This window comes from Chrysochloris asiatica, unplaced genomic scaffold (genome assembly GCF_000296735.1).
Source record: "Chrysochloris asiatica unplaced genomic scaffold, ChrAsi1.0 scaffold00083, whole genome shotgun sequence".
NCBI lineage: Eukaryota > Metazoa > Chordata > Mammalia > Afrosoricida > Chrysochloridae > Chrysochloris > Chrysochloris asiatica.
In genome coordinates, this window is record NW_006408601.1 from 8,397,494 (window position 1) to 8,411,351 (window position 13,858).

A 13,858-nucleotide genomic window follows, 5' to 3' on the forward strand; every position below is an offset into this window, starting at 1 on the left:
AGCTGCTACCAGGAGGAAGTGGCTGGGAACACAATAGCACAGCTAGTTCTCTGAGTACTAATTAAAAGGCACTCTCGACTCTGGAGAAGCGTCCTGTGAGATGCATGCTTCTTTAGCTCCTGGCAAGAGGAAGGCTACAGATACTCATAGGGACCCCTGGAGATCATCTAGTTCACTCTTTCCATAGCACAGGTAGAAAACAGAAGCTCAGAGAAGGGAAATAACTTGCTTTGGGTCTCAGACCAAGTCTGAGTCAAAATTAAGACTAGATTCACTCTGATTCTCACAAAAATTCCTTTCTTGAAGTTACAGCTTCTTTATCTTTTTTAGTGAAAACCACTTGTAAGTAATGGTCAAAGATTCTTAGTACAGGTCTCTGTCTATATACTGACCCTCTTTCTGTCCCCAAAAGAGGAGTGCTCTGGAGAGAGAACATCTAAGGGGAGAAAGGTAGTCCAGTTTGTGCTACTATACCCTGTGGGGATCTCTTGCTGGTGGACTATGTTCCCACTTTGTAACTCATACCCAAAGTTAGACAGATACCCTTTGTCAAAATTGCTCAGACAGGCTCACACTGCAGCAAATCAACAAAACTCCATAACTTTATCGTCAATGGGGAAATAACAAGAAGGAATATTTCTGGAGGAGAATCAAGTTTAACAGAATAACAGCTAAGTTTCTCAAATAAGACCTTCTAGGAAAGGGAACTTAGAATTGTTGAAAACCTTCTATGTGCTTAGCTTGTGTAGGACACTTATATATAACTGTTTGTTCATTTAATTTTTATAAATTTCAAAGGAAATTATTACTATACCCATTTACAGATGAGGGAAGCCAAGCTTCAGTTAAATGTCTACATATGGTATTCAATATCACTGTCATTGTTATTACGTATTGGCTAATTGCCTGTCTAGCTTAGTCTGAAGCTCAGCTGAAACTTGTCCACTATGGGTGACCTTGCTGCTATTTAAAATACTGGTGGCACAGCTTCCAGCATCACAGCGACATGCAAACCACCACAGTATGACAAACTGACAAATAGAGGTAACCCAATGGAATGCAGAAATTATTGGAAAATATCATTAATATCATATGCAAGTAAAATTTTGTGAAAGATAATTTAAAAAAGGTTGCAACAATATGACAGGAAATTGCCAGAAGTTCAAGCCAGATTCAGCCAAGGCTGTGAAACAAGGGTTATTACTGTTGACATTAGATGGACCTTGGCTGAAAGCAAAGAATACTGGAAAGATGCTTACCCTATGCTTTATTGACTATGCAAAGGATTTTGACTGTGTGAATCATGACAAGCTACAGATGACACTGCAAAGAATGGGTATTCCAGAATACTTAACTGTGCTCACCAGGAACCTGTACATAGACCAAGAGGCAGTTGCTTGAACAGAACAAGGGAACACTGAATGGTTTAAAATCAGGAAAGTTGTGTGCCTGAGTTGTATTCTATACTTATTCAATCTACATGCTGAGCAAATAATCTGAGAAGCTGGATTATATGAAGAAGAATGTGCCATCAGAATTGGAGGAAGACTCATTAACAACCTGTGGTATGCAGACAAGACAACCTTGCTTGCTGAAAGTGAAGAGGACTTAAAATATTTGCTTATAAGATCAAATATTACAATCCACAGTCTTCAATATAAATTGCACTGAATGCAAAGAAAACAAAAATCCTCACAACTGGGCTGATAAGTAATGGTAAATGGAGAAAAGATTAAAGTTGTCAAAGACTTCATTTTGCTTGGATCCACTATCAACACTCAACACAAGCAGCATGCAAGAAATCAAACAATGTATTGCACTATGCAAATCTGCTGCACAAAACCTCTCCAAAGTGTTCAAGAGCCAAGATGTCAGTTTAAGGACTAAGGTGCACCTGACCCAAGACATGGTATTTATTTTTAATGAATTTTTTTAAAGTTTTTATTGTGAATTGAGTGAAAGTTTATAGGGCAGATCGTCAGTTTTACGTTAAAAAACTCATATACTTTGTTTCATTACAATGGTTATAATCCCCTTCATGTATCATCAGTCAACAGTATTTCTCTCTACTCATTTGTTTTGTTTTTAAAAACACTCAGGCATATATAACAATTTAAACCACCAAAGGGCACATTCTGCGAGTTTGCCTCCTGGCCACCAGCTCTCAGTCCCTTCTCTTCCACGAATCTAGAGTCCTCAGCCACTCCCTCTCTTCATGTCCCCATCTCCGCCTCCATTTCTGGGGTCACTGCCTCTCTGGATGTTGTTGTTGTTAAGTGCCATAGAGTCGACTCCGACCCATAGCGCCCATGCATAGGGTTTCCAAGGAGCAGCTGGTGAGCTTGAACTACCGACCTGGCAGTTCAAACAACTTTGCAGTCTGATGCATTAGCCCACAGTGCCACACCAGGACTCTCTGGATAAGGCCCCACATTTTGCTTGTGCTCTTCTCCCTTGATGGTCCTAGGGTCCTGTTTCTGGACTATAAGATTAACTACTCCCCCATTTTTGTTACAAAACTTCTACCTTTACAATTGTGACAGTCACAATTAGTCATGATAACAATTACTATTGAATCATAAGAATCTTATCCCCATCTCTTTTTACCAAACCCATTTAGACTAGATGAAAACTATCAAGTCATGGTATTTTCAATAGCCTCATATGCATGCAAAAGTTAGACAATAAAGAAAGCCATAGAAGAATTGATGCATTTGAGTGAGCTATGCTGTTGGAAGAGAATATTAAAAATACCATGGATTGCCAAAAGAACAAATCAATCTGTGTTGGAAGAAGTACAACTAGAGTGTTCCTTAAAAGCCAAGATGGCCAGACTTTATCTCTCATACTTTGGACATATAATTAGGACCTGTCCCTGGGGAAGGACATCATGCTTGGTAAAGTGGAGGGTCAGTGAAAAAGAGGAAGACTCCCATTGAGATGGATTGGCACTGTAGCAGCAGCAGTGGGTACAAGGGTAACAACAGGAGTGAGGCCGGAGCAGGACTGCACAGTATTTCATTCTGTCGTGCATAGAGTCGATATGAGTTGGAAGTGACTTTACAGCACCTAACAACAACAACAATTGCCTGTCACTATGTTAAGTACAGGAGTCCTGATGTGGCGCTATAGGATAAGCACTGAGACGCTAACCTCAAGGTCAGTGATACAAGCCTACAGCTGCTTCTCAGAAACCCAGTACAAGGTTGCTGAGGGTTAGAATCCACTCAACAGCACTTCATAACAACAACGTTAAGCACTGAAGGAGCTCTGGTGGTGCTGTAACATAAACACTGCTTACTCTGTAGAGTAAGACTGCTAATTACAAGGTCTGTAGCACAACCCACTTGTTGCTTAGGAAATCAGAGGCTTTCTGCTCCATGAAGATTTATAGTCCCAGAACCCCGACACAGGGTCACCATGAGTCACAATGGACTAAATGGCAGTGGGTTTTGTTGTTGTTTTTTATGTTGGGTATTAGAAATATCAAGAGTAAGGCAAAAGTCCCAGTTTCCCTCCCAAATTCCCATTTTAGGGAGTTTTTTAAGGACTATTACAGGATCGGAATCCAAAACATACAGAATATGTTATAGGATAGGAATGAAAAACATGCCATGGAAACATACAGGGTAGCTGAATTGTGATAGTTAGTTGTTGTTGTTAAGTACTGTTGAGTCAGTTTCAACTCATAGCAACCCTGTATTGGGTTTTCAAGGAGTGGCTGGTGGGTTTGAACCACCAATCTTGTGGTTAGCAGTCCAGTGTTTACCCAACAGTAGGATTATAAAATAGCTTTCTTTCTGTCTCTCTTATCCAGATGTCTTTAACTGTGGTAATAGAAGTGATAACAGCAGGTATTAAAGTTATCATAAATTGAGAACTCATATGTGCCAAGTATCATGCCAAGGTACTTTATAAATATTACTACATTTACAAAGAGATCATCAAAATAATCTCTTCAGGTAGTTTTGATTTTGCTCATTTGAGAGAGAAGGAAACTAAGGTCCATAGAGATGAAAATCTTTTCATAGCTAGTTAAGTGACAGCCTTGACACTATAAAACCAGGTCTCCCTGATTTCTAAGCTAGTGCTATTCACTATATCATGCTACCTTTAGTTTTTAAAAACAATACAGTTATTTCATTTTATAAAATGTAGAGTGAGAAAGCATCTGTGTCTGGGCGCCAGGACTCATCCTGGGGCTGGTGTCTGCAGGGTTGACCAACCTTGAAGACCAGGGGCTTCCAGAAACAAGCCACTGACAAATGCCAGTATCAGGCAACAGATGCTGCTCTGAATTAATGAGTGAGACAACGATGAATGGGTTTTCTCAAGGCAACACAGTCCTTCCCACTGCTTCTTACTGCCTGTGCATTGGCATGGAGGTCAGGAGACTGAACACTACAGGCCACAAAATCCCAGTACTGCATTCCTTCAACAAGATTATATCAATGACCATTTGCTTCATATCGCTCCTGTCAACATCCACCCACTGTCCAGCTGAAGGCAGCTTTTAGAAAACTGCTAACAATGGCAGTGTGCCCAGGAGAAAGAGATTCAGAGCCAAGAAGCCAGGTGAGTCCTAGGTCCTCCACTTCTGGGCATTTAACCACTCGAGCCTTAGAATTCTCAGGTATGAAAAGGAGATAACAGGATCTGTCCTGCCTGTCTTACAGAATTGCTAGAGGACGGTCACACATCTCCTCTTTCTAATATACAAATCTGGCCATGTCTAGTCCTATTTCAGACCTTCCACAGGTTCCCAGCATTGGTAGGGCAAAGTTTTAAACTCCTTAGGAAAGCCGTCAGGAGAAGATCTTTGTTTACCTCTCAGGCTTCTACTCATGAACCATCAACCCCAAATAATGCATTCCCTTTGTTCCATTCAGACCACATTTCTTATGTGTTCTATAAAAATATTGTTCCATTTTAGGCTTTTATACATACTAGAAAGCCTGACTGGAATTCTCTTTCTCCCACTGTCTACCTAGTTACCCTGCCAATCCTTTAAGAATGCTCAAACGTCTCTTGGTATAGCATTTCCCCTGACCTCTCCAGGCAGAGGCAACTGCTCTACCTCAACTACTTCCACAGTCCCAAGTAGCATTGCTCTGAGCCCACCTCAGATGGTGATTCGGGGGCTGTGCATGGGTTAGGCACTTTGTCTCTCAGACATCAAGCATAGTGCCTTCCCAGAAGTGTCTCTGCCCCACAGTCGCAAGTTCAGGGCAAGATGAAGGAGTACGGGACCTATGAGACTTATAAGGGGTCTAGTGAAAGTATATGATACCAAAGTAAGTATAAGTAGGGGTGGAGTTACATCAGTCCAGTTGGAGACAGACAAAGGGGGCCACAGTACAAGAATAGAATGTGGAGATACTCTTAGAGGTATCAAAAGCACAGTACAGTTGTGCTAGAAATAGCATAGCAAAGCACAGAAGACCAACAACAGAAATCAGTCCTAGGAAATCAGTGTGTGGTACTGTAGGATAAGTACTGGACTGCTAACTGTAAGGTCAGCAGTTCTAAATCCACCAGTCGCTCCTCAGAAACTCCATACAGAGCCACTATGAGTCAGAACCAGCTCCATGACACTTAACAACAACAACATAGAGAAAGCAAGTTCCAGCTTGCTAGTTAAAATTTCCAACAGTGAGGGGGTGGGGAGCACTGCTGGAAAGCTGTTTCAGTGCTGCAGGGTCTTCTTTGTTCAAGCATCAGCCTGAAAAGGCAGAGCTGTAGAAAATTTCCAAACGTCCAACCACCACTGTCACAAGATCTCCCACCCACTGTCCTGCCAGACTAGACTCTGTCAGTTTCTGTGAAGGAAGTTGCAGCTCCCATGAGGGCTGGATCCCTAGAAAGAACATGAGACGGATTGAGAATGGGTAAGAACAGACTGGTAGTAGATGCTCAGTAACCATGTGCTGAATGCATGAATGTGTTAAATGAATAAGTAAAAAATCTATGGCTGTGAAGATGTTTGCCACTTTTTACATGTGAGCACTGCAGTGCTCAGCAGTACATTTGTACCATTTTCCATACTGAGTGCTAACGGTCAAACATCTGGCTAACTGCTTGCCTGTATTACCATACTTACACTTACACAAAATCTAAGAGATTCTTTTGTTACAGCCATTTTACAAATGAGGCAACTGGGGTTCACATTGGTAAGGTAACTTGTCCAATGTCTTACAGCTGGTCAGGTGGAGACTCAAGACTCTGAGCTCAGATACAAGTTTTCTGCCTTCTTGGTGGTTTTAACCCTGTTTACATTAGGGCGGAAATAAACTGTCCACCCAGTTCCTTACCTCTGGCAAGTATGTGTAATCGATTAGCAAGGGATCTTCTACAGGAAGAACCCTAGATTTAAAAGTTTGCGTGGAGGAGTGTCATTTACCTCAAGAAGTTGTCCCAAGGCTATTTCTTGGGCTAAACTGCTATAACAATGCCTTGTCTCCTACTCACCATGGAAGCTACCACTTCATGGGAGAATATCACCTGATTATCTGAGTCTAAAAGTTTGGGCAAGACAGAGTAGGTTGGATAAAGGACAGTGAGGTGTGACCAAGACTCAGAGAAAGAAGCATGGGGACACAGAGAGGCAATGGACCCACAGCTGGCAGTCTGTAGTGTCTGCTGATTGGCTCCTATCTGGAGCTAATGGGCCAGGGTGCCTGCAAATGCTATGGCAACGGGGCACTCATGTGCAGAGGCATGTGAAAGCTGGGCACAGGCAGCAACTCCCGGCCTACAGCAGAGGGCTTGACTGGCCAGCACAACAGCATTGTTTGGTATCTCTGAGGCACAGCGAACCCTTTCCTACCGGGTGCTCCAGACAGCTGTGCAGCCTCCCGTTGACCTGCAGTTGACAGAGCAAGGGATGAGCACTTAGAGTTCTGCTTTCTGCTGCCTTTGGTAAAGCTCAGCCCAATCCATGTTGCCATCTGTGTAAACTCTGAGATGGTGAGAAGAATATCCAAGTCTGTTAGAAATGCAGGACTGGGAGGCTGGGCACATTTCATAAGCAATTGCAATCCAGTGAGCGAGCTAATGACGTTTTCCCCTAAGGCGCAGAAAGAACCCTAAATGGAGTCAATGGTGACAGCAGGGAGGCAGCAAAGTTGCTGGCTTCTGGAAGCACCTAGACTTACAAAGATATCTTTACCCTTTAATTCCCTGTATTAGAATTTGAACTTTTACTAAAACCTAGATGTGAAAGGGGAACGTTGTGGCGCCATACCTAAGCACTGGACTGCTAATCACAAGGTCCAAGGTTTGAGCCCACTAGCCACTCCACAGGAGAAAGATGATGCTTTCTACACTTGTTATGATTTAAAGCCTCAGAAACCTTATACAGGAGGTCACTATGAGTCAGAACAGACTCAGGGCACTTAACAACAGATGTCAAAGGAGTCAAAAAAAAGGAGGGGCATCAGACTCAGGCACGAGAGTCAAACCAGGGGCTCCATTTTTCTCCCTCCTCAAAGCCTACAGTGAAGAGCCCATCCTCAATGTGAAGTCAATCTGTGTTCTTTTAAAGTACTTTTGTTGTTGTTGTTAAGTGCCATTGAGTCAATTCCAACTCATAGCAACCGTATATACGGTTTCCAAGGAGTGACTGGTGAGTTTGAACCACCAACCTTGCAATTCAAATGACCTTGTGGTCCAGCACATTATCCCACAACACTATATACCCAAAAAATGAGCCTTAAACTACCCGTTCAGAGAGGCTGGAGTGTGTAGGGCAGAAGACAGTATTTTTTTTATCACCTTCCCACCCATAAATCTATCTCTAGATTCTATTAATTTTGTTTTCACAATGACTCTTGAATCTATGACTTGATTTCCAGAGATATACATCCTTATTCAGTCCTTTTTACTCCAGCCTGGACTCTTTTTTAAATGATTTCAAACTCCCTTCTGGCCATCATGTAAACTGATTTTTTAAAAAATAAGTTATCACAGTCTTTAAGACTCTCAATTCCTACCAGCTCTGGTAGCGTAGTGGTTACGAGTCAGGCTGCCAACCTCAAGGTCAGCAGTTTGAAACTACAAGCCATTCCACTAGAGAAAGATGATGCTTTCTGCTCCCATAAAGATTTACAGCCTTGGAAAACTTTTACAATCTCTAAGAGTCGGAACCGTCTCCACAGCACACCACCATCGCCTTGGCTGTGGTTCACTTTGATCACATGGATAGCTTAGGGCAGCGGTTACCTTTGGGTGGATATATTTGAGAGTAGGCATAAGAAGGCCTGTGAAGTGGCTAGTTTTGATGATTATACAGGTATATTGTTGTTGTTAAGTGCCATCAAGTCCAGGTGTATACGAATGTATTGGGAGTCCTGGTGTGGTGCTGTAGGATAAGCACTGGACCACAAGGTTGTTTTGAACCACAAGGTTGGCAGTTCAAACCCACTGGCAACTCATTAGAAACTCTATACAGGGTCACTATGAGTCAGAACCAACTCGCCGGCACTTAACAACAACATACAGGTATAAACAAATGTAAAAATCCATGGAGTTACACACAAGATTTATGCATTTTACTGCACGTAAGTTATACTTTAAGCAAAACAGAACAAAGAGAAAAATTCAAAAGAAAACAATTTTGAGTGTGCATGTGTTGTTTATTTGTTTTTCAAGTGTAGCCTTCAATGAAGGAGTCCTGGTAGGGCAGTGGATTACAAACTAGGCTGCTAACTGTAAGTTAGCAGTTCAAATCTACCAGACACTCCATGGGAAAAAGATGAGGCTTTCTGCTCCTGTAAAGATTTACAGCCTCGGAAACGCTGCATAGGAACCAACTCAGTGGAACACAACTATCACTCCCACAGCCTTTATTATGGACTGAATTGTGTCCCTAGAAAGATGCGTTGAAGTCACAATCCCCAGTACCTGTGAATCTGACCTGGTTTTGCAAACAGGGTCTTTGAAGATGTTATCAGTTAACATGAAGTCATATTAAAGTAAACTGGGTCCTAATCCAACCTGAGTATAACTGATTCTAGGAGAGGCAGAAAAGTTACAGAAAAAACCTACAGCATTTTGTGTCAAAATGTTAAAAATACTTGAAGAACGTTATTGTTGTTGCTAAGAGCCATTGAGTTGGTTCCGACCCTGGTTAGGGTTTCCAAGGAGCAGCTGGTGAACTTGAACCACCGATCTTGGAGTTCAAAGCGACTTTGCAGTCCAACGCATTAACTCACAAGCGCCAACATGTCAAATGAGTCTGTAAGCCAACTTAAAGGGGTTACCATTAACCAAATATCAGGCACTTTGAGAGTTAAAATAAACAGTAATAGCAATGAATCTTGGAGTCCTGGCGTGGCACTACAAGTTAATGCACTGGACTGCTAGGTTGGTTTGAACCACAAGGTCAGTGGTTCAAACTCACCAGCAGCTCCTTGGAAACCCAATACAGGGTCTCTTTGAGTTGGAACTGACTCAGCTGTACTTAACAACAACAAGGGACTGACTCATTGTTGTTAAATGCTATTGAGCTGATTCCAACTCACAGCGACTCTGTATTGGGTTTCCAAGGAGCAGCTGGTAAGCTTGAACTGTGGGCCTAGAAGATCAAACTCTCCTTGTGGTCCAGTGCTTATCCTACTGTGCCACACCAGGAGTCCATTTTTATGAGTATCTCACCATAAAATGCAAATTGAATGCAAAGGAGAAAAGAGTAACACTGCTCTGGGGAAATTTAGTAATCAAGGTAGTATTACCAATATAAGAGCCAATGAAGATCATTTAGTACCTTATAGAATACCTTTGGAGTCCTGGAATGGCACTGAAGGTTAATGCACTGGATTGCAAAGTTGGTTTGAATTGCAAATTCTGTGATTCAAGCTCACCAGCTGCTCCTCAGAAACCCTATACAGAGTTGCTATGAGTTGGAACTGACTCGATGGCACTTAAAACAACAAGAATACCTTCACATGGAAGAATATGGTATCACTTCTTCAATATTCCCATATCACCTGATATGTATCCTGAATGTAATAATAAAAGATCATCAGACAGAAACAGGCTGAGGGTATTCTGCAGATAACTGCCCTATAATCTTCAAAGGTGGCCAGGCTATGGAAGCCAAGGAAACTCTGATGAACCCTTCCAGATCGAAAGAGCCTTGGAAATCATGACAATCAAATGCTACTGGATACTTTAGCTAAGAAGGACATTTTGGTACAATTATTTAAGAAGCTCTGGTAGCATAGTGGTTACGAATCGGGCTGCGAACCTTAAGGTCAGCGGTTCGAAACTACCAGCCGCTCCGCAGGAGAAAGATGAGGCTTTCTACTCCCGTAAAGATTTACACCCTCGGAAACCCTGTACAGGGTCGCTATGGGTCGGACCCGACTCGATGGCACTTAACAACAACAACAATTTACACTTGGTGTCTGTAGGTTGGATAGTAGTAATGTATCAATATTAATTTCTTAATTTTGACTATGTCCTGGGACATATGTTAGGAGAATATTCTTATTTGTGGGAGACTATACAATGGAGTTCAGGGGTGGTAGGCTATCATGCCTGCAGTGTGCTCTCAGACAGTTCAGGGGAAAAACTTATTTGAACTATTATGGTAATTGTTCCATAAGTATGAAATTACTTCAAAGTAAAAAGGGAAAATTATACTGTGATTTATAACATGAGAGCAATGAATTTTTTGTTTGTTTGCTTCCTGTAAATATTATTTTGTAATATTGAATTTGCTTGCTCAATCTGTATCTTTCAGTCCCTGGAAGTTCTGATAGACTCCAGGGTTGGACCTTTCTCTCCCTCTATGTGAACCCCTGACCTAGAGGGAGGCATTTAGTGGAATACTAAGGTATATGGTTCTCACCTCTGGCTTGTCTAAATTTCTGACAGACATGCTGAATACTGATGTAGAAGGTTTGTTTATCAAATGCACAGAGCTTATAAAGCTAGGAGAAAGAGCCAGTATACTGGATGAGACACTCCAGACTCAAAGAGATGAACCTATGAAAGCAAACATAGTTTAAAATCTAAGTTCCTTTTAGGTTCAAAAAGTAAGTAAGTTGCAGAGATGCAGGATTGATTTAAAAAATGACTAAATTAGCATTTCTAATGAAAAAAAGCCTTCTGATTGTGATTTAAGTCAGCAGTGAAACGTGGCTTCTCAAAAAAGCAAGATTCCACGCACACGCTGCATTACCAGAAGTATGTTGTTGTTGTTGTTAGGTGCCATCGAGTCGGTACCAACCCATAGTGACCTTATGCACAGCAGAATGAAACACTGCCAGATCCCGGGCTAACCTCACTACTGTTGCCACACTTGAGTCCATCTATGCTGCCTCTTGGCCAGTCCATCTCGTTGGCCGTCTTCTTCTTTTTCACTGACCCTCCATCTTACCAAACATGATGTCCTTCTCCAGTGACTGGTCCCTCCTAACAACATGTCCGAAGTATGAGAGACCAAGTTTGGCCATCTTGGCCTCTGAGGAGCACTATGGCTGCACTTCTTCCAAAACGGATCTATTAGTTCTTTTGGCAGCCAGTGGCACCTTCAATACTCTCCTCCAACACGATAACTCAAAAGCATCAATTCTTCTACAGTCTTCCTTATTCATGGTCCAGCTTTCGCATGCATATGTTGTTGTTGTTGTTAGGTGCCATCGAGTCGGCACCAACTCATAACGACCTTATGCATAGTAGAACGAAACAATGTCCGATCCTGGGCCAACCTCACTACTGTTGCCACACTTGAGTCCATCGATGCTGCCACCTAGCCAATCCATCTCGTTGGGAGTCTTCCTCTTTTTCTCTGACCCTCCATCTTACCAAACATGATATCCTTCTCCAGCGACTGTTCCCTCCTGACAGTATGTCCAAAGTATGAGAGACGAAGTTTGGCCATCTTGGCCTCTAAGGAGCACTCTGTTAGCTGCACTTCTTCCATGCATATGAGGTTACTAAAAATATCATAGCTTTGGTCAGGCGTACCTTAGTCCCCCAGCTGACAGCTTTGCTCTTCAACACTTTAAAAAGGTCTTGTGTAGCAGATTTGCCTAATGCAATACATCCTTTGCTTTCTTGACCATTGCTTCCTTGAGTGTTGATAGATGATCCAAGAAGAATGAAGTCCTTTACAACGTCAATCTTTTCTCTGTTGATAAGAATGTTGTTTATTGGTCCAGTGGTGAGGATTTTTGTTTTCTTTACATTGACATGTAGTCCATACCGAAGGCTGTGTGCTCTCTGATCTTCATCAGTAAATGTTTTAAGTCCTCTTCACTTTCAGCAAGCAAGGTTGAACATCTGCATATTGTAGATTGTTAATGAGTCTCCCTCCAATTCTAATGCCACGTTTTTCTTCGTAGAACTCATATTCTTGGATTTTTGCTTAGCAACAGGTTGAATAAGTATGGTGAAAGAATACAATCTTGTCGCATACCTTTTTTCCATGTTCTGTTCGAACAACTGCTTCTTGGTCCCAGTACAGATTCCTCATGAGAACAATTAAGTGTTCCAGAATACACATACTTTGCAATGTTGTCTGTAACTTGTCATGATCAACACAATCAAAAGCCTTTGTGTAGTCAATAAAGCACAGGTAAACATCTTTCTGATATTCTCTGCTTTCAGCCAAGACATTGGACATCAGCAATGATAGCCCTCATTCCACGGCCTCTTCTGAATCCGGTTTGAACCTCTGGAAGTTCTCTGTCATTGTATGATTGTAGCTGTTTCTGCATTACCTTTAGCAAAACTTTACTCGCATTGGATATCAAAGAGATTGTCCGATGATCTCTGCATTCTGTCGGGTCACTTTTCTTTGGAATGGGCACAAATATGGATCTCTTCAAATCAGTCGTCCAGATAGTTGTCTTCCAAATTTCTTGGCAGAGATAAATGAGTGCCTCCTGTGCCACCTTACTTTCTTGAAAGATTTCAATTTTTATTCCATCGGTTCCTGGTGCTTTGTTCTTTGCCAATTCCTTCAAAGCACCTTGGACTTCCTCCCTGAGTATCACTGGCTCTTGATCATATGCTAGCTCTTGAAACAGTTGAACATTAACCATTTCCTTTTGGTATAGTGACTGTGTATTCCTTCCATCTTCTCTTGATGCTTTCTGCATCATTCAATAATTTGCCCAGTGAATCTTTCAATAATAAAAGTTGAGGCTAAAATTTTTTCTTCAGTTCCTCCAGCTTGAGAAATGCTGACTGTGTTCTTCATTTTTGGTTTTCTGATTCCAGATCTTTGAACATTTTGTTGTAATATTTGGCTTTATCTTCTCGAGCTGATCTTTGAAATTTAGTCACTGAAAGCCTTATGAGTAGCAGAGAAACACTAGAAGTATAATGACCACAAAATGAACCCAATGCCGTCTGTGCTACTCACACTACATCTGTAGCACTGACATTTCAGGATCTCTTCTGCCCTTCTCCCCTCATTTATAAATATTGATCTTGAGGCATAAACCAGATTAAAGTAAATATGAGTAAGCCATCTAAAAATCATGTCATATAGTGAACTACTAAAGGAACAATAGATGTTTGCCTAAATAAAAAAAAAAAATTCATGGGGAGAGGTACAAATAACTGATGGACTTTCACATAAAAAACTAGTTCTGCATAGTTCTAGATGGCAAAACTTAGTGTTAGTAACACAAAGTATGGTTTAGTATGCAGAACCTTTTTCTTGCCAAAATTTATAACATCATTTGGGGGCCATACAAAATTGTCAACTTAAAAATGAGCCTGCTATATTTAATTTACTCACACTAGTGGTCGTGTAGTGGCTATGAATCGGGCTGCGAACTGCAAGGTCAGCAGTTCGAAACTACCAGCTGTTCCATGGGAGAAAGATGAGGCTTTCTGCTCC

At 41.6% G+C, this 13,858-nt stretch overlaps 1 protein-coding gene across 1 annotated transcript in view; it reads right to left on the reverse strand.

Annotated features, from left to right (window-relative positions):
* Nucleotides 1-13,858, reverse strand: part of SERGEF (secretion regulating guanine nucleotide exchange factor) — a 362,682-nt gene that overhangs the window by 131,398 nt on the left and 217,426 nt on the right.